Source organism: Gorilla gorilla, chromosome 17 (genome assembly GCF_029281585.2).
Source record: "Gorilla gorilla gorilla isolate KB3781 chromosome 17, NHGRI_mGorGor1-v2.1_pri, whole genome shotgun sequence".
Lineage (NCBI taxonomy): Eukaryota > Metazoa > Chordata > Mammalia > Primates > Hominidae > Gorilla > Gorilla gorilla.
In genome coordinates, this window is record NC_073241.2 from 4,786,741 (window position 1) to 4,813,936 (window position 27,196).

The window sequence follows — 27,196 nt, forward strand, 5'->3', positions numbered from 1 at the left end:
TCCATTCGATTCCATTCCATTCCATTCCATTCCAATCCATTCCATTCTACTCGGGTTGATTCCATTCCATTCCATTGCATTCCATTCCATTCCATTGCATTCCATTCCATTCCATTCCATTCCATTCCATTCCATTCCATTGCATTCTATTCCATTGAATTCCATTCCATTCCATTCCATTCCATTCCATTCCATTCCATTCCATTCCATTCCATTCCATTCCATTACTTTCCATTCCATTCCATTCCAATCCATTCCATTCTACTCGGGTTGACTCCATTCCATTCCATTCCACTCCATTCCATTCCGTTATATTCCATTCTATTCCATTCGATCCCGTTCGATTCCATTCCATTCCATTCCATTCTATTCCATTCCATTCGATTCCATTCCATTCCATTCCATTCCATTCCATTCCATTCCATTCCATTCCAATCCATTCCATTCTACTCGGGTTGATTCCATTCCATTCCATTCCATTCCAATCCATTCCATTCCATTCCATTCCATTCCATTCCATTCCATTCCATTCCATTCCATTCCTTTCTATTCCATTCCATTCCATTCCATTCCATTCCATTCCATTCCATTCCATTCCGTTCTACTCGGGTTGATTCCACTCCATTCCATTCCCTTCCATTCCATTCCATTCCATTCCATTGCATTCCATTCCAACCCATTCTTTTCTACTCGGGTTGATTCCATTCCATTCCATTCCATTCCATTCCATTCCATTCCATTCCATTCCATTCCATTCCATTCCATTCCATTCCATTTCATTCCAAACCGTTCCATTCTACTCGGGTTCATCATTCCATTCCATTCCATTCCATTCCGTTCCACTCGGGTTCATTCCATTCCATTCCATTCCATTCCATTCCATTCCATTCCATTCCATTCCGTTCTACTCAGGTTGATTTCCATTCCATTCCATTCCATTCCATTCCATTCCATTCCATTCCATTCCATTCCACTCGGGTTGAGCATTCCATTCGATTCCATTCCATTCCATTCCATTCCATTCCATTCCATTCCATTCCAATCCACTCGGGCTCATTCCATTCCATTCCATTCCATTCCATTCCATTCCATTCCATTCCATTCAATTCCATTCCATTCCGTTCTACTCGGGTTGATTTCCATTCCATTCCATTCCATTCCATTCCACTCCATTCCATTCCATTCCATTCCATTCCACTCCATTCCATTCCATTCCATTCCATTCCATTCCATTCCTTTCCATTTATTCCATTCCGTTCTACTCGGGTTGATTCCATTGAGTTTGGTTCCGTTCCGTTCCGTCCCGTCCCGTCCCGTCCCGTCCCGTTCCGTTTTACTCGGGTTGATTCCTTTGCATTCCGTTCCGCTCGTTTCCATTCTGTTCCATTCCGTTCAACGCGGGTTGGTTCAATTCCATTCTATTCTATTCTATTCCTTTCCATTCCATTCCATTCTACTCGGGTTGATTCTATGCCGTTCCATTCCGTTCCATTCCGTCCCATTCCGACCCGTCCCATCCCGTCCCGTCCCGTCACATCCCGTTCCGTTCCACATGGGTTGATTCAATTCCTTTCGGTTACATTGAAATCCATTCCATTCCATTCTACTCGGATTGATTCCATTCCATTCCATTCCATTCCATTCCATTCCATTCCATTCCATTCCAATCCATTCCATTCTACTCGGGTTGATTCCATTCCATTCCATTCCATTCCATTCCATTCCATTCCATTCCATTCCATTCCATTCCATTCAGTTTCATTCCATTCCATTCCATTCCATTCCATTCCATTCCATTCCATTCCATTCCATTCGATTCCATTCCATTCCATTCCATTCCGTTCTACTCGGGTTGATTCCATTCTATTCCATTCCATTCCGTTCGATTCCATTCGATTCCATTCGATTCCGTTCCATTCCATTCCATTCCCTTCCATTCCATTCTATTCCATTGAATTCCATTCCATTGCATTCCATTCCATTCCATTCCCTTCCATTCCATTCCATTCCATTCCGTTCTACTCTGATTGACTCCATTCCACTCCATTCGATTCCATTCCATTCCATTCCATTCCATTCCAATACATTCCATTCTACACTGGTTGATTCCATTCCACTCTGGTTGATTCCATTCCATTCCATTCCATTCCATTCCATTCCATTCCATTCCATTCCATTCGTCTCCATTCGATTCCATTCGATTCCATTCCATTCTATTCCATTGAATTCCATTCCATTCCATTCCATTCCATTCCATTCCATTCTATTACATTCCATTCCATTCCATTCCGTTCTACTCGGGTTGATTCCATTCCATTCCATTCCATTCCATTCCATTCCATTCCATTCCATTCCATTCCATTCCATTCCACTCCATTCCATTCGATTCCATTCGATTCCATTCCATTCCATTCCATTCCATTCCATTCCATTCCATTCCATTGAATTCCATTCGATTCCATTCGATTCCATTCCATTCGATTCCATTCGATATCATTCGATTCCATTCCTTCCCATTCCATTCCATTCCATTCCATTCCGTTCTACTCGGGTTGATTCCATTCCATTCCATTTCATTCCATTCCATTCCATTCCATTCCATTCCATTCCATTCCATTCCATTCGATTCCATTCCATTCCATTCCATTCCAATCCATTCCATTCTACTCGGGTTGATTCCATTCCATTCCATTCCATTCCATTCCATTCCATTCCATTCCATTCCATTCCATTCGATTCCACTCGATTCCATTCCATTCTTTCCATTCCATTCCAATCCATTCCATTCTACTTGGGAGGATTCCATTCCATTCCATTCCATTCCATTCCATTCCATTCCATTCCATTCCATTCCATTCCATTCCATTTGATTCCATTCCATTCCATTCCATTCCATTCCAATTCATTCCATTCCCTTCCATTCCATTCCGTTCTAGTCGGGTTGATTCCATTCTATTCCATTCCATTCCATTCCATTCCATTCCATTCCATTCCATTCTATTCCATTCCATTCTACTCCATTGAATTCCATTCCATTCCATTCTATTCCATTCCATTCCATTCCTTTCCATTCCATTTAGTTCTACTCTGGTTGATTCCATTCCATTCCATTCAATTCCATTCCATTCCATTCCATTACATTCCATTCCATTCTATTCCTTTCGATTCCATTCCATTCCATTAAATTCCATTCCATTCCATTCCATTCCATTCCATTCCATTCCATTCCTTTCCATTCCATTCCATTCCGTTCTACTCGGGTTGATTCCACTCCATTCCATTCCATTCCATTCCATACCATTCCATTCGATTCCATTCCATTCCATTCCATTCCATTCCATTCCATTCCATTCCATTCCATTCTGTTCTACTCGGGTTGATTACACTCCATTCCATTCCATTCCATTCCATTCTATTCCATTTCATTCCATTCGATTCCATTCTATTCCATTCGATTCCATTCCATTCCATTTCATTTTATTCCATTCCATTCCATTCCATTCTATTCCATTGAATTCCATTCCATTCAATTCCATTCCATTTCATTTTATTGCATTCCATTCCATACCATTCTATTCCATTGAATTTCATTCCATTCCTTTCCATTCCAATCCATTCCATTCTACTCGGGTTGATTCCATTCCATTCCATTCCATTCCATTCCATTCGATTCCATTCCATTCCATTGCATTCCATTCCATTCCGTTCTACTCGGGTTGATTCCACTCCATTCCATTCCATTCCATTCCATTCCATTCCATTCCATTCCAATTATTTCGTTTCCATTCCAACCAATTCCGTTCTACTCGGATTGATTCCATTCCATTCCATTCCATTCCATTCAATTCCATTCCATTCCATTCGATTCCATTCGATTCCATTCCATTCCATTCCATTCCATCCCATTTCATTCCAAACCATTCCATTCTACTCGGGTTCATCATTCCATTCCATTCCATTCCATTCCATTCCACTCGGGTTCTTTCCATTCCATTCCATTCCATTCCATTCCATTCCATTCCATTCCATTCCGTTCTACTCAGGTTGATTTCCATTCCATTCCATTCCATTCCATTCCATTCCATTCCATTCCATTCCATTCCATTCCGTTCCATTCCACTCCATTCCATTCTACTCGTGTTGATTCCATGCCGTTCCGTTCCGTTCCATTCCGTCCCATCCCGACGCATCCCGTCCCGTTCCGTCCCGCCAAATTCCGTTCCTTTCTGATCGGGTTGATTCCGTTCCATTCCGTTCCGTTCCTTTCCGTTCCATTCCATTCCGTTACACGCGGGTTGATTCAATTCCATTCTATTACATTGAATTCCATTCCATACCATTCCATTCCATTCTACTCGGATTGATTGAATTCCATTCCATTCCATTCCAGTCCATTCCAATCCATTCCATTCTACTCGGGTTGATTCCATTCCATTCCATTCCATTCCATTCCATTCCATTCCATTCCATTCAATTGCGTTCCATTCGATTCGATTCCATTCCATTCCATTCCATTCCATTCCAATCCATTCCATTCTACTTGGGTTGATTCCATTCCATTCCATTCCATTCCATTCCATTCCATTCGATTCCATTCGATTCCATTCCATTCCATTCCATTCCATTCCATTCCATTCCATTCCATTCCATTCTGTTCTACTCGGGTTGATTCCACTCCATTCCATTCCATTCCATTCCATTCTATTCCATTCCATTCCATTCGATTCCATTCCATTCCACTTCATTTTATTCCATTCCATTCCATTCCATTCTATTCCATTGAATTCCATTCCATTCTATTCCATTCCATTCCATTCAGTTTCATTCCATTCCATTCCATTCCATTCCATTCCATTCCATTCGATTCCATTCCATTCCATTCCATTCCATTCCATTCCATTCCATTCCGTTCTACTCGGGTTAATTCCATTCTATTCCATTCCATTCCATTCCATTCCATTCCATTCCATTCCATTCCATTCCATTCCATTCCATTCCATTCCTTTCCATTCCATTCCATTCCCTTCCATTCCATTCTATTCCATTGAATTCCATTCCATTCCATTCCATTCCATTCCATTCCATTCCATTCCATTCCATTCCATTCCGTTCTACTCTGATTGACTCCATTCCATTCCATTCCATTCCATTCCATTCCATTCCATTCCATTCCATTCCATTTCATTCCATTCCATTCCATTCCAATACATTCCATTCTACTCTGGTTGATTCCATTCCATTCCATTCCATTCCATTCCATTCCATTCCATTCCATTCGTCTCCATTCGATTCCATTCGATTCCATTCCATTCTATTCCATTGAATTCCATTCCATTCCATTCCATTCCATTCCATTCCATTCCATTCCATTCCATTCCATTCCTTTCCATTCCATTCCATTCCATTCCATTCCGTTCTACTCGGGTTGATTCCATTCCATTCCATTCCATTCCATTCCATTCCATTCCACTCCATTCCATTCGATTCCATTCGATTCCATTCCATTCCATTCCATTCCATTCCAATCCATTCCATTCTACTCGGGTTGATGCCATTCCATTCCATTCCATTCCATTCCATTCCATTGCATTCCATTCGATTCCATTCGATTCCATTCCATTCGATTCCATTCGAGATCATTCGATTCCATTCCATCCCATTCCAATCCATTCCATTCCATTCCGTTCTACTCGGGTTGATTCCATTCCATTCCATTTCATTCCATTCCATTCCATTCCATTCCATTCGATTCCATTCGATTCCATTCCATTCCATTCCATTCCAATCCATTCCATTCTACTCGGGTTGATTCCATTCCATTCCATTCCATTCCATTCCATTCCATTCCATTCCATTCCATTCCATTCCACTCGATTCCATTCCATTCTTTCCATTCCATTCCAATCCATTCCATTCTACTCGGGTGGATTCCATTCCATTCCATTCCATTCCATTCCATTCCATTCCATTCCACTCCATTCGATTCCATTCCATTCCATTCCATTCCATTCCATTCCATTCCATTCCATTCCATTCCGTTCTAGTCGGGTTGATTCCATTCTATTCCATTCCATTCCATTCCATTCCACTCCATTCCATTCCATTCCATTCCATTCTATTCCATTCCATTCTACTCCATTGAATTCCATTCCATTCCATTCTATTCCATTCCATTCCATTCCTTTCCATTCCATTTAGTTCTACTCGGGTTGATTCCATTCCATTCCATTCCATTCCATTCCATTCCATTCCATTCCATTCCATTCCATTCCATTACTTTCCATTCCATTCCATTCCAATCCATTCCATTCTACTCGGGTTGACTCCATTCCATTCCATTCCATTCCATTCCATTCCATTCCATTATAATCCATACCATTGCATTCGATTCCGTTCGATTCCATTCCATTCCATTCCATTCCATTCAATTCAATTCCATTCGATTCCATTCGATTCCATTCCATTCCATTCCATTCCAATCCATTCCATTCTACTCGGGTTGATTCCATTCCATTCCATTCCATTCCATTCCATTCCATTCCATTCCATTCTATTCCATTCTAGTCCTTTCGATTCCATTCCATTCCATTAAATTCCATTCCATTCCATTCCATTCCATTCCATTCCATTCCATTGCATTCCGTTCTACTCGGGTTGATTCCACTCCATTCCATTCCATTCCATTCCATTATATACCATCCCATTCGATTCCATTCGATTCCATTCCATTCCATTCCATTCCATTCCATTCCATTCCATTCCATTCCATTCCATTCCGTTCTAGTCGGGTTGATTCCATTCTATTCCATTCCATTCCATTCCATTCCATTCCATTCCATTCGATTCCATTCCATTCCATTCCATTCTATTCCATTCCATTCTACTCCATTGAATTCCATTCCATTCCATTCAATTCCATTCCATTCCATCCCTTTCCATTCCATTTACTTCTACTCGGGTTGATTCCATTCCATTCCATTCCATTCCATTCCATTCCATTCCATTCCGTTACTTTCCATTCCATTCCATTCCAATCCATTCCATTCTACTCGGGTTGACTCCATTCCATTCCATTCCTTTCCATTCCATTATATTCCATTCTAATCCATTCGATTCCGTTCGATTCCATTCCATTCCATTCCATTCCATTCCATTGCATTCCATTCCATTCCATTCCATTCCATTCCATTCCGTTCTACTCGGGTTGATTCCATTCCATTCCTTTCCATTCCATTCCATTCCATTCCATTCCATTCCATTCCATTCCATTCCATTCCATTCCCTTCCATTCCATTCCATTCCAATCCGTTCCATTCTACTCGGGTTGATTCCACTCCATTCCATTGCATTCGACTCCATTCGATTCCATTCGATTCCATTCCATTCCATTCCGTTCCATTCCATTCCATTCCATTCCATTCTATTCCATTGAATTCCATTCCATTCCATTCCATTCCATTCCATTCCATTCCATTCCATTCTATTCCATTCCATTCCGTTCTACTCGGGTTGATTCCATTCCATTCCATTCCATTCCATTCCATTCCATTCCATTCCATTCCAATCTATTCCATTCTATTCAATTCGATTCCATTCGATTCCATTCAATTCCATTCAATTCCATTCCATTCCATTCCAATCCATTCCATTCTACTCGGGTTGATTCCATTCCATTCCATTCCATTCCATTCCATTCCATTCCATTCCATTCCATTCCATTCGATTCCATTCGATTCCATTCCATTCCATTCCATTCCATTCCATTCCATTCCATTCCATTCCATTCCAATCTATTCCATTCGATTCCATTCCATTCCATTCCATTCCATTCCATTCCATTCCATTCCATTCCAATCCATTCCATTCTACTCGTGTTGATTCCCTTCCATTCCATTCCACTCCATTCCATTCCATTCCATTCCATTCCATTCCATTCCATTCCATTCCATTCCATTCCATTCCATTCCATTCCATTCCGTTCTACTCGGGTTGATTCCATTCTATTCCATTACATTCCATTCGATTCCATTCGATTCCATTCGATTCCTTTCCATTCCATTCCATTCCATTCCATTCCATTCCATTCTATTCCATTCCATTCCATTCCATTCCGTTAAATTCCATTCCATTCCAATCCATTCCCTTCCGTTCTATTCGGGTTGATTCCATTCCATTCCATTCCATTCCATTCCATTCCATTCCATTCCATTCCATTCCATTCCATTCCATTCCATTCCATTCCATTCTATTGCATTCCATTCGATTCCATTTGATTCCATTCCATTCCATTCCATTCCATTCCATTCCATTCCATTCCATTCCATTCTATTCCATTCCATTCCATTCTGTTCCATTCTATTCCATTCCATTCCATTCCGTTCCACTCGGGTTGATTCCATTCTATTCCATTCCATTCCATTCGATTCCATTCGATATCATTCGATTCCATTCCATTCCATTCCATTCCATTCCATTCCATTCCATTCTATTCCATTCCATTCCATTCCATTCCATTCCATTCTATTCCATTCCATTCCATTCCGTTCTACTCGGGTTGATTCCATTCCATTCCATTTCATTCCATTCCATTCCATTCCATTCCATTCGATTCCATTCGATTCCATTCCATTCCATTCCATTCCAATCCATTCCATTCTACTCGTTTTGATTCCATTCCATTCCATTCCATTCCATTCCATTCCATTCCATTCCATTCCACTCGATTCCATTCCATTCCATTCCATTCCATTCCAATCCATTCCATTCTACTCGGGTGGATTCCATTCCATTCCATTCTTTTCCATTCCATTCCATTCCATTCCATTACATTACATTCCATTCGGTTCCATTCCATTCCATTCCATTCCATTCCATTCCATTCCATTCCATTCCATTCCATTCCGTTCTAATCGGGTTGATTCCATTCTATTCCATTCCATTCCATTCCATTCCATTCAATTCCATTCCATTCCATTCCATTCCATTCCATTCTATTCCATTCCATTCTACTCCATTGAATTCCATTCCATTCCATTCTATTCCATTCCATTCCATTCCTTTCCATTCCATTTAGTTCTACTCGGGTTGATTCCGTTCCATTCCATTCCATTCCTTTCCATTCCATTCCAATCCATTCCATTCCATTACTTTCCATTCCATTCCATTCCAATCCATTCCATTCTACTCGGGTTGACTCCATTCCATTCCATTCCATTACATTACATTCCATTATATTCCATTCCATTCCATTCGATTCCGTTCGATTCCATTCCATTCCATTCCATTCCATTCCATTCCATTCCATTCCATTCCATTCCATTCGATTCCATTCCATTCCATTCCATTCCATTCCATTCCATTCCATTCCAATCCATTCCATTCTACTCGGGTTGATTCAATTCCATTCCATTCCATTCCATTCCATTACATTCCATTCCATTCCTTTCGATTCCATTCCTTTCCATTCCATTCCATTCCATTCCATTCCATTCCATTCCATTCCATTCCATTCCGTTCTACTCTGGTTGATTCCACTCCATTCCATTCCATTCCATTCGATTCCATTCCATTCCATTCCATTCCAATCCATTCCATTCTACTCGGGTTGATTCCATTCCATTCCATTCCATTCCATTCCATTCCATTCCATTCCATTCCATTCCATTCCATTCTATTCCTTTCGATTCCATTCCATTCCATTAAATTCCATTCCATTCCATTCCATTCCATTCCATTCCATTCCATTCCATTCCATTCCATTCCGTTCTACTCGGGTTGATTCCACTCCATTCCATTCCATTCCATTCCATTATATAACATCCCATTCGATTCCATTCCATTCCATTCCATTCCATTCCATTCCATTCCATTCCATTCCATTCCATTCCATTACTTTCCATTCCATTCCATTCCAATCCATTCCATTCTACTCGGGTTGACTCCATTCCATTCCATTCCACTCCATTCCATTCCGTTATATTCCATTCTATTCCATTCGATCCCGTTCGATTCCATTCCATTCCATTCCATTCTATTCCATTCCATTCGATTCCATTCCATTCCATTCCATTCCATTCCATTCCATTCCATTCCATTCCAATCCATTCCATTCTACTCGGGTTGATTCCATTCCATTCCATTCCATTCCAATCCATTCCATTCCATTCCATTCCATTCCATTCCATTCCATTCCTTTCTATTCCATTCCATTCCATTCCATTCCATTCCATTCCATTCCATTCCATTCCATTCCTTTCTATTCCATTCCATTCCATTCCATTCCATTCCATTCCATTCCATTCCATTCCATTCCGTTCTACTCGGGTTGATTCCACTCCATTCCATTCCCTTCCATTCCATTCCATTCCATTCCATTCCATTCCATTGCATTCCATTCCAACCCATTCTTTTCTACTCGGGTTGATTCCATTCCATTCCATTCCATTCCATTCCATTCCATTCCATTCCATTCCATTCCATTCCATTCCATTTCATTCCAAACCGTTCCATTCTACTCGGGTTCATCATTCCATTCCATTCCATTCCATTCCATTCCACTCGGGTTCATTCCATTCCATTCCATTCCATTCCATTCCATTCCATTCCATTCCATTCCATTCCATTCCGTTCTACTCAGGTTGATTTCCATTCCATTCCATTCCATTCCATTCCATTCCATTCCATTCCATTCCATTCCACTCGGGTTGAGCATTCCATTCGATTCCATTCCATTCCATTCCATTCCATTCCATTCCATTCCAATCCACTCGGGCTCATTCCATTCCATTCCATTCCATTCCATTCCCTTCCATTCCATTCCATTCAATTCCATTCCATTCCGTTCTACTCGGGTTGATTTCCATTCCATTCCATTCCATTCCATTCCACTCCATTCCATTCCATTCCATTCCATTCCACTCCATTCCATTCCATTCCATTCCATTCCATTCCATTCCTTTCCATTTATTCCATTCCGTTCTACTCGGGTTGATTCCATTGAGTTTGGTTCCGTTCCGTTCCGTCCCGTCCCGTCCCGTCCCGTTCCGTTTTACTCGGGTTGATTCCTTTGCATTCCGTTCCGCTCGTTTCCATTCCGTTCCATTCCGTTCAACGCGGGTTGGTTCAATTCCATTCTATTCTATTCTATTCCTTTCCATTCCATTCCATTCTACTCGGGTTGATTCTATGCCGTTCCATTCCGTTCCATTCCGTCCCATTCCGACCCGTCCCATCCCGTCCCGTCCCGTCCCATCCCGTTCCGTTCCACATGGGTTGATTCAATTCCTTTCGGTTACATTGAATTCCATTCCATTCCATTCTACTCGGTTTGATTCCATTCCATTCCATTCCATTCCATTCCATTCCATTCCATTCCAATCCATTCCATTCTACTCGGGTTGATTCCATTCCATTCCATTCCATTCCATTCCATTCCATTCCATTCCATTCCATTCCATTCCATTCAGTTTCATTCCACTCCATTCCATTCCATTCCATTCCATTCCATTCCATTCCATTCCATTCGATTCCATTCCATTCCATTCCATTCCGTTCTACTCGGGTTGATTCCATTCTATTCCATTCCATTCCGTTCGATTCCATTCGATTCCATTCGATTCCGTTCCATTCCATTCCATTCCCTTCCATTCCATTCTATTCCATTGAATTCCATTCCATTGCATTCCATTCCATTCCATTCCATTCCATTCCATTCCATTCCATTCCGTTCTACTCTGATTGACTCCATTCCACTCCATTCGATTCCATTCCATTCCATTCCATTCCATTCCAATACATTCCATTCTACACTGGTTGATTCCATTCCACTCTGGTTGATTCCATTCCATTCCATTCCATTCCATTCCATTCCATTCCATTCCATTCGTCTCCATTCGATTCCATTCGATTCCATTCCATTCTATTCCATTGAATTCCATTCCATTCCATTCCATTCCATTCCATTCTATTACATTCCATTCCATTCCATTCCGTTCTACTCGGGTTGATTCCATTCCATTCCATTCCATTCCATTCCATTCCACTCCATTCCATTCGATTCCATTCGATTCCATTCCATTCCATTCCATTCCATTCCATTCCATTCCATTCCATTGAATTCCATTCGATTCCATTCGATTCCATTCCATTCGATTCCATTCGATATCATTCGATTCCATTCCTTCCCATTCCATTCCATTCCATTCCATTCCGTTCTACTCGGGTTGATTCCATTCCATTCCATTTCATTCCATTCCATTCCATTCCATTCCATTCCATTCCATTCCATTCCATTCCATTCCATTCCATTCCATTCCAATCCATTCCATTCTACTCGGGTTGATTCAATTCCATTCCATTCCATTCCATTCCATTACATTCCATTCCATTCCTTTCGATTCCATTCCTTTCCATTCCATTCCATTCCATTCCATTCCATTCCATTCCATTCCATTCCATTCCATTCCGTTCTACTCTGGTTGATTCCACTCCATTCCATTCCATTCCATTCGATTCCATTCCATTCCATTCCATTCCAATCCATTCCATTCTACTCGGGTTGATTCCATTCCATTCCATTCCATTCCATTCCATTCCATTCCATTCCATTCCATTCCATTCTATTCCTTTCGATTCCATTCCATTCCATTAAATTCCATTCCATTCCATTCCATTCCATTCCATTCCATTCCATTCCATTCCATTCCATTCCGTTCTACTCGGGTTGATTCCACTCCATTCCATTCCATTCCATTCCATTATATAACATCCCATTCGATTCCATTCCATTCCATTCCATTCCATTCCATTCCATTCCATTCCATTCCATTCCATTCCATTCCATTACTTTCCATTCCATTCCATTCCAATCCATTCCATTCTACTCGGGTTGACTCCATTCCATTCCATTCCACTCCATTCCATTCCGTTATATTCCATTCTATTCCATTCGATCCCGTTCGATTCCATTCCATTCCATTCCATTCTATTCCATTCCATTCGATTCCATTCCATTCCATTCCATTCCATTCCATTCCATTCCATTCCATTCCAATCCATTCCATTCTACTCGGGTTGATTCCATTCCATTCCATTCCATTCCAATCCATTCCATTCCATTCCATTCCATTCCATTCCATTCCATTCCTTTCTATTCCATTCCATTCCATTCCATTCCATTCCATTCCATTCCATTCCATTCCATTCCTTTCTATTCCATTCCATTCCATTCCATTCCATTCCATTCCATTCCATTCCATTCCATTCCGTTCTACTCGGGTTGATTCCACTCCATTCCATTCCCTTCCATTCCATTCCATTCCATTCCATTCCATTCCATTGCATTCCATTCCAACCCATTCTTTTCTACTCGGGTTGATTCCATTCCATTCCATTCCATTCCATTCCATTCCATTCCATTCCATTCCATTCCATTCCATTCCATTCCATTTCATTCCAAACCGTTCCATTCTACTCGGGTTCATCATTCCATTCCATTCCATTCCATTCCATTCCACTCGGGTTCATTCCATTCCATTCCATTCCATTCCATTCCATTCCATTCCATTCCATTCCATTCCATTCCGTTCTACTCAGGTTGATTTCCATTCCATTCCATTCCATTCCATTCCATTCCATTCCATTCCATTCCATTCCACTCGGGTTGAGCATTCCATTCGATTCCATTCCATTCCATTCCATTCCATTCCATTCCATTCCAATCCACTCGGGCTCATTCCATTCCATTCCATTCCATTCCATTCCCTTCCATTCCATTCCATTCAATTCCATTCCATTCCGTTCTACTCGGGTTGATTTCCATTCCATTCCATTCCATTCCATTCCACTCCATTCCATTCCATTCCATTCCATTCCACTCCATTCCATTCCATTCCATTCCATTCCATTCCATTCCTTTCCATTTATTCCATTCCGTTCTACTCGGGTTGATTCCATTGAGTTTGGTTCCGTTCCGTTCCGTCCCGTCCCGTCCCGTCCCGTCCCGTTCCGTTTTACTCGGGTTGATTCCTTTGCATTCCGTTCCGCTCGTTTCCATTCCGTTCCATTCCGTTCAACGCGGGTTGGTTCAATTCCATTCTATTCTATTCTATTCCTTTCCATTCCATTCCATTCTACTCGGGTTGATTCTATGCCGTTCCATTCCGTTCCATTCCGTCCCATTCCGACCCGTCCCATCCCGTCCCGTCCCGTCCCATCCCGTTCCGTTCCACATGGGTTGATTCAATTCCTTTCGGTTACATTGAATTCCATTCCATTCCATTCTACTCGGTTTGATTCCATTCCATTCCATTCCATTCCATTCCATTCCATTCCATTCCAATCCATTCCATTCTACTCGGGTTGATTCCATTCCATTCCATTCCATTCCATTCCATTCCATTCCATTCCATTCCATTCCATTCCATTCAGTTTCATTCCACTCCATTCCATTCCATTCCATTCCATTCCATTCCATTCCATTCCATTCGATTCCATTCCATTCCATTCCATTCCGTTCTACTCGGGTTGATTCCATTCTATTCCATTCCATTCCGTTCGATTCCATTCGATTCCATTCGATTCCGTTCCATTCCATTCCATTCCCTTCCATTCCATTCTATTCCATTGAATTCCATTCCATTGCATTCCATTCCATTCCATTCCATTCCATTCCATTCCATTCCATTCCGTTCTACTCTGATTGACTCCATTCCACTCCATTCGATTCCATTCCATTCCATTCCATTCCATTCCAATACATTCCATTCTACACTGGTTGATTCCATTCCACTCTGGTTGATTCCATTCCATTCCATTCCATTCCATTCCATTCCATTCCATTCCATTCGTCTCCATTCGATTCCATTCGATTCCATTCCATTCTATTCCATTGAATTCCATTCCATTCCATTCCATTCCATTCCATTCCATTCTATTACATTCCATTCCATTCCATTCCGTTCTACTCGGGTTGATTCCATTCCATTCCATTCCATTCCATTCCATTCCACTCCATTCCATTCGATTCCATTCGATTCCATTCCATTCCATTCCATTCCATTCCATTCCATTCCATTCCATTGAATTCCATTCGATTCCATTCGATTCCATTCCATTCGATTCCATTCGATATCATTCGATTCCATTCCTTCCCATTCCATTCCATTCCATTCCATTCCGTTCTACTCGGGTTGATTCCATTCCATTCCATTTCATTCCATTCCATTCCATTCCATTCCATTCCATTCCATTCCATTCCATTCCATTCCATTCCAATCCATTCCATTCTACTCGGGTTGATTCCATTCCATTCCATTCCATTCCATTCCATTCCATTCCATTCCATTCCATTCGATTCCACTCGATTCCATTCCATTCTTTCCATTCCATTCCAATCCATTCCATTCTACTTGGGAGGATTCCATTCCATTCCATTCCATTCCATTCCATTCCATTCCATTCCATTCCATTCCATTCCATTTGATTCCATTCCATTCTACTCCATTGAATTCCATTCCATTCCATTCTATTCCATTCCATTCCATTCCTTTCCATTCCATTTAGTTCTACTCTGGTTGATTCCATTCCATTCCATTCAATTCCATTCCATTCCATTCCATTCCATTCCATTCCATTCCATTCTATTCCTTTCGATTCCATTCCATTCCATTAAATTCCATTCCATTCCATTCCATTCCATTCCATTCCATTCCATTCCTTTCCATTCCATTCCATTCCGTTCTACTCGGGTTGATTCCACTCCATTCCATTCCATTCCATTCCATACCATTCCATTCGATTCCATTCCATTCCATTCCATTCCATTCCATTCCATTCCATTCCATTCCATTCCATTCCATTCCATTCCATTCCATTCTATTCCATTTCATTCCATTCGATTCCATTCTATTCCATTCGATTCCATTCCATTCCATTTCATTTTATTCCATTCCATTCCATTCCATTCTATTCCATTGAATTCCATTCCATTCAATTCCATTCCATTTCATTTTATTGCATTCCATTCCATACCATTCTATTCCATTGAATTTCATTCCATTCCTTTCCATTCCAATCCATTCCATTCTACTCGGGTTGATTCCATTCCATTCCATTCCATTCCATTCCATTCGATTCCATTCCATTCCATTGCATTCCATTCCATTCCGTTCTACTCGGGTTGATTCCACTCCATTCCATTCCATTCCATTCCATTCCATTCCATTCCATTCCAATTCTTTCGTTTCCATTCCAACCAATTCCGTTCTACTCGGTTTGATTCCATTCCATTCCATTCCATTCCATTCAATTCCATTCCATTCCATTCGATTCCATTCGATTCCATTCCATTCCATTCCATTCCATCCCATTTCATTCCAAACCATTCCATTCTACTCGGGTTCATCATTCCATTCCATTCCATTCCATTCCATTCCACTCGGGTTCTTTCCATTCCATTCCATTCCATTCCATTCCATTCCATTCCATTCCGTTCTACTCAGGTTGATTTCCATTCCATTCCATTCCATTCCATTCCATTCCATTCCATTCCATTCCATTCCATTCCATTCCGTTCCATTCCACTCCATTCCATTCTACTCGTGTTGATTCCATGCCGTTCCGTTCCGTTCCATTCCGTCCCATCCCGACGCGTCCCGTCCCGTTCCGTCCCGCCAAATTCCGTTCCTTTCTGATCGGGTTGATTCCGTTCCATTCCGTTCCGTTCCTTTCCGTTCCATTCCATTCCGTTACACGCGGGTTGTTTCAATTCCATTCTATTACATTGAATTCCATTCCATACCATTCCATTCCATTCTACTCGGATTGATTGAATTCCATTCCATTCCATTCCAGTCCATTCCAATCCATTCCATTCTACTCGGGTTGATTCCATTCCATTCCATTCCATTCCATTCCATTCCATTCCATTCCATTCAATTGCGTTCCATTCGATTCGATTCCATTCCATTCCATTCCATTCCATTCCAATCCATTCCATTCTACTTGGGTTGATTCCATTCCATTCCATTCCATTCCATTCCATTCCATTCGATTCCATTCGATTCCATTCCATTCCATTCCATTCCATTCCATTCCATTCCATTCCATTCCATTCTGTTCTACTCGGGTTGATTCCACTCCATTCCATTCCATTCCATTCCATTCTATTCCATTCCATTCCATTCGATTCCATTCCATTCCACTTCATTTTATTCCATTCCATTCCATTCCATTCTATTCCATTGAATTCCATTCCATTCTATTCCATTCCATTCCATTCAGTTTCATTCCATTCCATTCCATTCCATTCCATTCCATTCCATTCCATTCGATTCCATTCCATTCCATTCCATTCCATTCCATTCCATTCCATTCCGTTCTACTCGGGTTAATTCCATTCTATTCCATTCCATTCCATTCCATTCCATTCCATTCCATTCCATTCCATTCCATTCCTTTCCATTCCATTCCATTCCCTTCCATTCCATTCTATTCCATTGAATTCCATTCCATTCCATTCCATTCCATTCCATTCCATTCCATTCCATTCCGTTCTACTCTGATTGACTCCATTCCATTCCATTCCATTCCATTCCATTCCATTCCATTCCATTCCATTCCATTTCATTCCATTCCATTCCATTCCAATACATTCCATTCTACTCTGGTTGATTCCATTCCATTCCATTCCATTCCATTCCATTCCATTCCATTCCATTCCATTCCATTCGTCTCCATTCGATTCCATTCGATTCCATTCCATTCTATTCCATTGAATTCCATTCCATTCCATTCCATTCCATTCCATTCCATTCCATTCCATTCCATTCCTTTCCATTCCATTCCATTCCATTCCATTCCGTTCTACTCGGGTTGATTCCATTCCATTCCATTCCATTCCATTCCATTCCATTCCACTCCATTCCATTCGATTCCATTCGATTCCATTCCATTCCATTCCATTCCATTCCAATCCATTCCATTCTACTCGGGTTGATGCCATTCCATTCCATTCCATTCCATTCCATTCCATTGCATTCCATTCGATTCCATTCGATTCCATTCCATTCGATTCCATTCGAGATCATTCGATTCCATTCCATCCCATTCCAATCCATTCCATTCCATTCCGTTCTACTCGGGTTGATTCCATTCCATTCCATTTCATTCCATTCCATTCCATTCCATTCCATTCGATTCCATTCGATTCCATTCCATTCCATTCCATTCCAATCCATTCCATTCTACTCGGGTTGATTCCATTCCATTCCATTCCATTCCATTCCATTCGATTCCATTCCACTCCATTGCATTCCATTCCATTCCGTTCTACTCGGGTTGATTCCACTCCATTCCATTCCATTCCATTCCATTCCATTCCATTCCATTCCAATTCTTTCGTTTCCATTCCAACCAATTCTGTTCTACTCGGATTGATTCCATTCCATTCCATTCCATTCCATTCAATTCCATTCCATTCCATTCGATTCCATTCGATTCCATTCCATTCCATTCCATTCCATCCCATTTCATTCCAAACCATTCCATTCTACTCGGGTTCATCATTCCATTCCATTCCATTCCATTCCATTCCACTCGGGTTCTTTCCATTCCATTCCATTCCATTCCATTCCATTCCATTCCATTCCATTCCATTCCATTCCATTCCGTTCTACTCAGGTTGATTTCCATTCCATTCCATTCCATTCCATTCCATTCCATTCCATTCCATTCCATTCCGTTGCATTCCACTCCATTCCATTCTACTCGTGTTGATTCCATGCCGTTCCGTTCCGTTCCATTCCGTCCCATCCCGACGCGTCCCGTCCCGTTCCGTCCCGCCAAATTCCGTTCCTTTCTGATCGGGTTGATTCCGTTCCATTCCGTTCCGTTCCTTTCCGTTCCATTCCATTCCGTTACACGCGGGTTGTTTCAATTCCATTCTATTACATTGAATTCCATTCCATACCATTCCATTCCATTCTACTCGGATTGATTGAATTCCATTCCATTCCATTCCAGTCCATTCCAATCCATTCCATTCTACTCGGGTTGATTCCATTCCATTCCATTCCATTCCATTCCATTCCATTCCATTCCATTCAATTGCGTTCCATTCGATTCGATTCCATTCCATTCCATTCCATTCCATTCCAATCCATTCCATTCTACTTGGGTTGATTCCATTCCATTCGATTCCATTCCATTCCATTCCATTCGATTCCATTCGATTCCATTCCATTCCATTCCATTCCATTCCATTCCATTCCATTCCATTCCATTCTGTTCTACTCGGGTTGATTCCACTCCATTCCATTCCATTCCATTCCATTCTATTCCATTCCATTCCATTCGATTCCATTCCATTCCACTTCATTTTATTCCATTCCATTCCATTCCATTCTATTCCATTGAATTCCATTCCATTCTATTCCATTCCATTCCATTCAGTTTCATTCCATTCCATTCCATTCCATTCCATTCCATTCCATTCCATTCGATTCCATTCCATTCCATTCCATTCCATTCCATTCCATTCCATTCCGTTCTACTCGGGTTAATTCCATTCTATTCCATTCCATTCCATTCCATTCCATTCCATTCCATTCCATTCCATTCCATTCCTTTCCATTCCATTCCATTCCCTTCCATTCCATTCTATTCCATTGAATTCCATTCCATTCCATTCCATTCCATTCCATTCCATTCCATTCCATTCCATTCCATTCCGTTCTACTCTGATTGACTCCATTCCATTCCATTCCATTCCATTCCATTCCATTCCATTCCATTCCATTCCATTCCATTTCATTCCATTCCATTCCATTCCAATACATTCCATTCTACTCTGGTTGATTCCATTCCATTCCATTCCATTCCATTCCATTCCATTCCATTCCATTCCATTCGTCTCCATTCGATTCCATTCGATTCCATTCCATTCTATTCCATTGAATTCCATTCCATTCCATTCCATTCCATTCCATTCCATTCCATTCCATTCCATTCCATTCCTTACCATTCCATTCCATTCCATTCCATTCCGTTCTACTCGGGTTGATTCCATTCCATTCCATTCCATTCCATTCCATTCCATTCCACTCCATTCCATTCGATTCCATTCGATTCCATTCCATTCCATTCCATTCCATTCCAATCCATTCCATTCTACTCGGGTTGATGCCATTCCATTCCATTCCATTCCATTCCATTCCATTGCATTCCATTCGATTCCATTCGATTCCATTCCATTCGATTCCATTCGAGATCATTCGATTCCATTCCATCCCATTCCAATCCATTCCATTCCATTCCGTTCTACTCGGGTTGATTCCATTCCATTCCATTTCATTCCATTCCATTCCATTCCATTCCATTCGATTCCATTCGATTCCATTCCATTCCATTCCATTCCAATCCATTCCATTCTACTCGGGTTGATTCCATTCCATTCCATTCCATTCCATTCCATTCCATTCCATTCCATTCCATTCCATTCCACTCGATTCCATTCCATTCTTTCCATTCCATTCCAATCCATTCCATTCTACTCGGGTGGATTCCATTCCATTCCATTCCATTCCATTCCATTCCATTCCATTCCACTCCATTCGATTCCATTCCATTCCATTCCATTCCATTCCATTCCATTCCATTCCATTCCATTCCGTTCTAGTCGGGTTGATTCCATTCTATTCCATTCCATTCCATTCCATTCCACTCCATTCCATTCTATTCCATTCCATTCTACTCCATTGAATTCCATTCCATTCCATTCTATTCCATTCCATTCCATTCCTTTCCATTCCATTTAGTTCTACTCGGGTTGATTCCATTCCATTCCATTCCATTCCATTCCATTCCATTCCATTCCATTCCATTCCATTCCATTCCATTACTTTCCATTCCATTCCATTCCAATCCATTCCATTCTACTCGGGTTGACTCCATTCCATTCCATTCCATTCCATTCCATTCCATTCCATTCCATTCCATTATAATCCATTCCATTCCATTCGATTCCGTTCGATTCCATTCCATTCCATTCCATTCCATTCCATTCAATTCCATTCGATTCCATTCGATTCCATTCCATTCCATTCCATTCCAATCCATTCCATTCTACTCGGGTTGATTCCATTCCATTCCATTCCATTCCATTCCATTCCATTCCATTCTATTCCTTTCGATTCCATTCCATTCCATTAAATTCCATTCCATTCCATTCCATTCCATTCCATTCCATTCCATTCCATTCCATTCCATTGCATTCCGTTCTACTCGGGTTGATTCCACTCCATTCCATTCCATTCCATTCCATTATATACCATCCCATTCGATTCCATTCCATTCCATTCCATTCCATTCCATTCCATTCCATTCCATTCCATTCCATTCCATTCCGTTCTAGTCGGGTTGATTCCATTCTATTCCATTCCATTCCATTCCATTCCATTCCATTCCATTCGATTCCATTCCATTCCATTCCATTCTATTCCATTCCATTCTACTCCATTGAATTCCATTCCATTCCATTCAATTCCATTCCATTCCATCCCTTTCCATTCCATTTACTTCTACTCGGGTTGATTCCATTCCATTCCATTCCATTCCATTCCATTCCATTCCATTCAATTCCATTCCATTCCGTTACTTTCCATTCCATTCCATTCCAATCCATTCCATTCTACTCGGGTTGACTCCATTCCATTCCATTCCTTTCCATTCCATTATATTCCATTCTAATCCATTCGATTCCGTTCGATTCCATTCCATTCCATTCCATTCCATTCCATTGCATTCCATTCCATTCCATTCCATTCCATTCCGTTCTACTCGGGTTGATTCCATTCCATTCCTTTCCATTCCATTCCATTCCATTCCATTCCATTCCATTCCATTCCATTCCATTCCATTCCATTCCAATCCGTTCCATTCTACTCGGGTTGATTCCACTCCATTCCATTGCATTCGACTCCATTCGATTCCATTCGATTCCATTCCATTCCATTCCGTTCCATTCCATTCCATTCCATTCCATTCTATTCCATTGAATTCCATTCCATTCCATTCCATTCCATTCCATTCCATTCCATTCCATTCCATTCCATTCCATTCCGTTCTACTCGGGTTGATTCCATTCCATTCCATTCCATTCCATTCCATTCCATTCCATTCCATTCCATTCCAATCTATTCCATTCTATTCAATTCGATTCCATTCGATTCCATTCAATTCCATTCAATTCCATTCCATTCCATTCCAATCCATTCCATTCTACTCGGGTTGATTCCATTCCATTCCATTCCATTCCATTCCATTCCATTCCATTCCATTCCATTCGATTCCATTCGATTCCATTCCATTCCATTCCATTCCATTCCATTCCATTCCATTCCAATCTATTCCATTCGATTCCATTCCATTCCATTCCATTCCATTCCATTCCATTCCATTCCAATCCATTCCATTCTACTCGTGTTGATTCCCTTCCATTCCATTCCACTCCATTCCATTCCATTCCATTCCATTCCATTCCATTCCATTCCATTCCATTCCATTCCATTCCATTCCGTTCTACTCGGGTTGATTCCATTCTATTCCATTACATTCCATTCGATTCCATTCGATTCCATTCGATTCCTTTCCATTCCATTCCATTCCATTCCATTCCATTCCATTCTATTCCATTCCATTCCATTCCATTCCATTCCATTCCATTCCAATCCATTCCCTTCCGTTCTATTCGGGTTGATTCCATTCCATTCCATTCCATTCCATTCCATTCCATTCCATTCCATTCCATTCCATTCCATTCCATTCTATTGCATTCCATTCGATTCCATTTGATTCCATTCCATTCCATTCCATTCCATTCCATTCCATTCCATTCCATTCCATTCCATTCTATTCCATTCCATTCCATTCTGTTCCATTCTATTCCATTCCATTCCATTCCGTTCCACTCGGGTTGATTCCATTCTATTCCATTCCATTCCATTCGATTCCATTCGATATCATTCGATTCCATTCCATTCCATTCCATTCCATTCCATTCCATTCCATTCTATTCCATTCCATTCCATTCCATTCCATTCCATTCCATTCTATTCCATTCCATTCCATTCCGTTCTACTCGGGTTGATTCCATTCCATTCCATTTCATTCCATTCCATTCCATTCCATTCCATTCGATTCCATTCGATTCCATTCCATTCCATTCCATTCCAATCCATTCCATTCTACTCGTTTTGATTCCATTCCATTCCATTCCATTCCATTCCATTCCATTCCATTCCATTCCATTCCATTCCACTCGATTCCATTCCATTCCATTCCATTCCATTCCAATCCATTCCATTCTACTCGGGTGGATTCCATTCCATTCCATTCTTTTCCATTCCATTCCATTCCATTCCATTCCATTACATTCCATTCGGTTCCATTCCATTCCATTCCATTCCATTCCATTCCATTCCATTCCATTCCATTCCATTCCATTCCGTTCTAATCGGGTTGATTCCATTCTATTCCATTCCATTCCATTCCATTCCATTCAATTCCATTCCATTCCATTCCATTCCATTCCATTCTATTCCATTCCATTCTACTCCATTGAATTCCATTCCATTCCATTCTATTCCATTCCATTCCATTCCTTTCCATTCCATTTAGTTCTACTCGGGTTGATTCCGTTCCATTCCATTCCATTCCTTTCCATTCCATTCCAATCCATTCCATTCCATTACTTTCCATTCCATTCCATTCCAATCCATTCCATTCTACTCGGGTTGACTCCATTCCATTCCATTCCATTACATTACATTCCATTATATTCCATTCCATTCCATTCGATTCCGTTCGATTCCATTCCATTCCATTCCATTCCATTCCATTCCATTCCATTCCATTCCATTCGATTCCATTCCATTCCATTCGATTCCATTCCATTCCATTCGATTCCATTCCATTCCATTCCATTCCATTCCATTCCATTCCAATCCATTCCATTCTACTCGGGTTGATTCAATTCCATTCCATTCCATTCCATTCCATTCCATTCCATTCCATTCCTTTCGATTCCATTCCTTTCCATTCCATTCCATTCCATTCCATTCCATTCCATTCCATTCCATTCCGTTCTACTCTGGTTGATTCCACTCCATTCCATTCCATTCCATTCGATTCCATTCCATTCCATTCCATTCCAATCCATTCCATTCTACTCGGGTTGATTCCATTCCATTCCATTCCATTCCATTCCATTCCATTCCATTCCATTCCATTCCATTCCATTCCATTCTATTCCTTTCGATTCCATTCCATTCCATTAAATTCCATTCCATTCCATTCCATTCCATTCCATTCCATTCCATTCCATTCCATTCCATTCCATTCCGTTCTACTCGGGTTGATTCCACTCCATTCCATTCCATTCCATTCCATTATATAACATCCCATTCGATTCCATTCCATTCGATTCCATTCCATTCCATTCCATTCCATTCCATTCCATTCCATTCCATTCCATTCCGTTCTAGTCGGGTTGATTCCATTCTATTCCATTCCATTCCATTCCATTCCATTCCATTCCATTCGATTCCATTCCATTCCATTCCATTCTATTCCATTCCATTCTACTCCATTGAATTCCATTCCATTCCATTCAATTCCATTCCATTCCATCCCTTTCCATTCCATTTAGTTCTACTCGGGTTGATTCCATTCCATTCCGTTCCATTCCATTCCATTCCATTCCGTTCAATTCCATTCCATTCCGTTACTTTCCATTCCATTCCATTCAAATCCATTCCATTCTACTCGGGTTGACTCCATTCCATTCCATTCCTTTCCATTCCATTATATTCCATTCTAATCCATTCGATTCCGTTCGATTCCATTCCATTCCATTCCATTCCATTCCATTGCATTCCATTCCATTCCATTCCATTCCATTCCGTTCTACTCGGGTTGATTCCATTCCATTCCTTTCCATTCCATTCCATTCCATTCCATTCCATTCCATTCCATTCCATTCCATTCCATTCCCTTCCATTCCATTCCATTCCAATCCATTCCATTCTACTCGGGTTGATTCCATTCCATTCCATTGCATTCGACTCCATTCGATTCCATTCGATTCCATTCCATTCCATTCCGTTCCATTCCATTCCATTCCATTCCATTCTATTCCATTGAATTCCATTCCATTCCATTCCATTCCATTCCATTCCATTCCATTCCATTCCATTCCATTCCATTCCATTCCGTTCCATACCGTTCTACTCGGGTTGATTCCATTCCATTCCATTCCATTCCATTCCATTCCATTCCATTCCATTCCATTCCATTCCATTCCATTCCAATCTATTCCATTCTATTCAATTCGATTCCATTCGATTCCATTCAATTCCATTCAATTCCATTCAATTCCATTCCAATCCATTCCATTCTACTCGGGTTGATTCCATTCCATTCCATTCCATTCCATTCCATTCCATTCCATTCCATTCCGTTCCATTCCGTTCTACTCGGGTTGATTCCATTCCATTCCATTCCATTCCATTCCATTCCATTCCATTCCATTCCATTCCATTCCAATCTATTCCATTCGATTCCATTCCATTCCATTCCATTCCATTCCATTCCAATCCATTCCATTCTACTCGTGTTGATTCCCTTCCATTCCATTCCACTCCATTCCATTCCATTCCATTCCATTCCATTCCATTCCATTCCATTCCATTCCATTCCATTCCATTCCATTCCATTCCGTTCTACTCGGGTTGATTCCATTCCATTCCATTCCATTCCATTCCATTCCATTCCATTCCATTCCATTCCATTCCATTCCATTCCATTCCATTCCATTCCATTCCATTCCGTTCTACTCGGGTTGATTCCATTCCATTCCATTCCATTCCATTCCATTCCATTCCATTCCATTCCATTCCATTCCAATCTATTCCATTGTATTCAATTCGATTCCATTCGATTCCATTCAATTCCATTCCATTCCATTCCATTCCATTCCAATCCATTCCATTCTACTCGGGTTGATTCCATTCCATTCCATTCCATTCCATTCCATTCCATTCCATTCATTCCATTCCATTCCATTACATTCGATTCCATTCGATTCCATTCCATTCCATTCCATTCCATTCCATTCCATTCCATTCCATTCCATTCCGTTCTACTCGGGTTGATTCCATTCTATTCCATTACATTCCATTCGATTCCATTCGATTCCATTCGATTCCTTTCCATTCCATTCCATTCCATTCCATTCCTTTCCATTCTATTCCATTCCATTCCATTCCATTCCATTCCATTCCAATCCATTCCCTTCCGTTCTATTCGGGTTGATTCCATTCCATTCCATTCCATTCCATTCCATTCCATTCCATTCCATTCCATTCCATTCCATTCCATTCTATTGCATTCCATTCGATTCCATTCGATTCCATTCCATTCCATTCCATTCCATTCCATTCCATTCCATTCCATTCCATTCCATTCCATTCTATTCCATTCCATTCCATTCTGTTCCATTCTATTCCATTCCATTCCATTCCGTTCCACTCGGGTTGATTCCATTCTATTCCATTCCATTCCATTCGATTCCATTCGATATCATTCGATTCCTTTCCATTCCATTCCATTCCATTCCATTCCATTCCATTCCATTCTATTCCATTCCATTCCATTCCATTCCATTCCATTCTATTCCATTCCATTCCATTCCGTTCTACTCGGGTTGATTCCATTCCATTCCATTTCATTCCATTCCATTCCATTCCATTCCATTCCATTCCATTCCATTCGATTCCATTAAATTCCATTCCATTCCAATCCATTCCATTCTACTCGGGTTGATTCCATTCCATTCCATTCCATTCCATTCCATTCCATTCCATTCCATTCGATTCCATTCCATTCCACTCGATTCCATTCCATTCCATTCCATTCCATTCCAATCCATTCCATTCTACTCGGGTGGATTCCATTCCATTCCATTCTTTTCCATTCCATTCCATTCCATTCCATTCCATTCCATTACATTCCATTCGGTTCCATTCCATTCCATTCCATTCCATTCCATTCCATTCCATTCCATTCCATTCCGTTCTAATCGGGTTGATTCCATTCTATTCCATTCCATTCCATTCCATTCCATTCAATTCCATTCCATTCC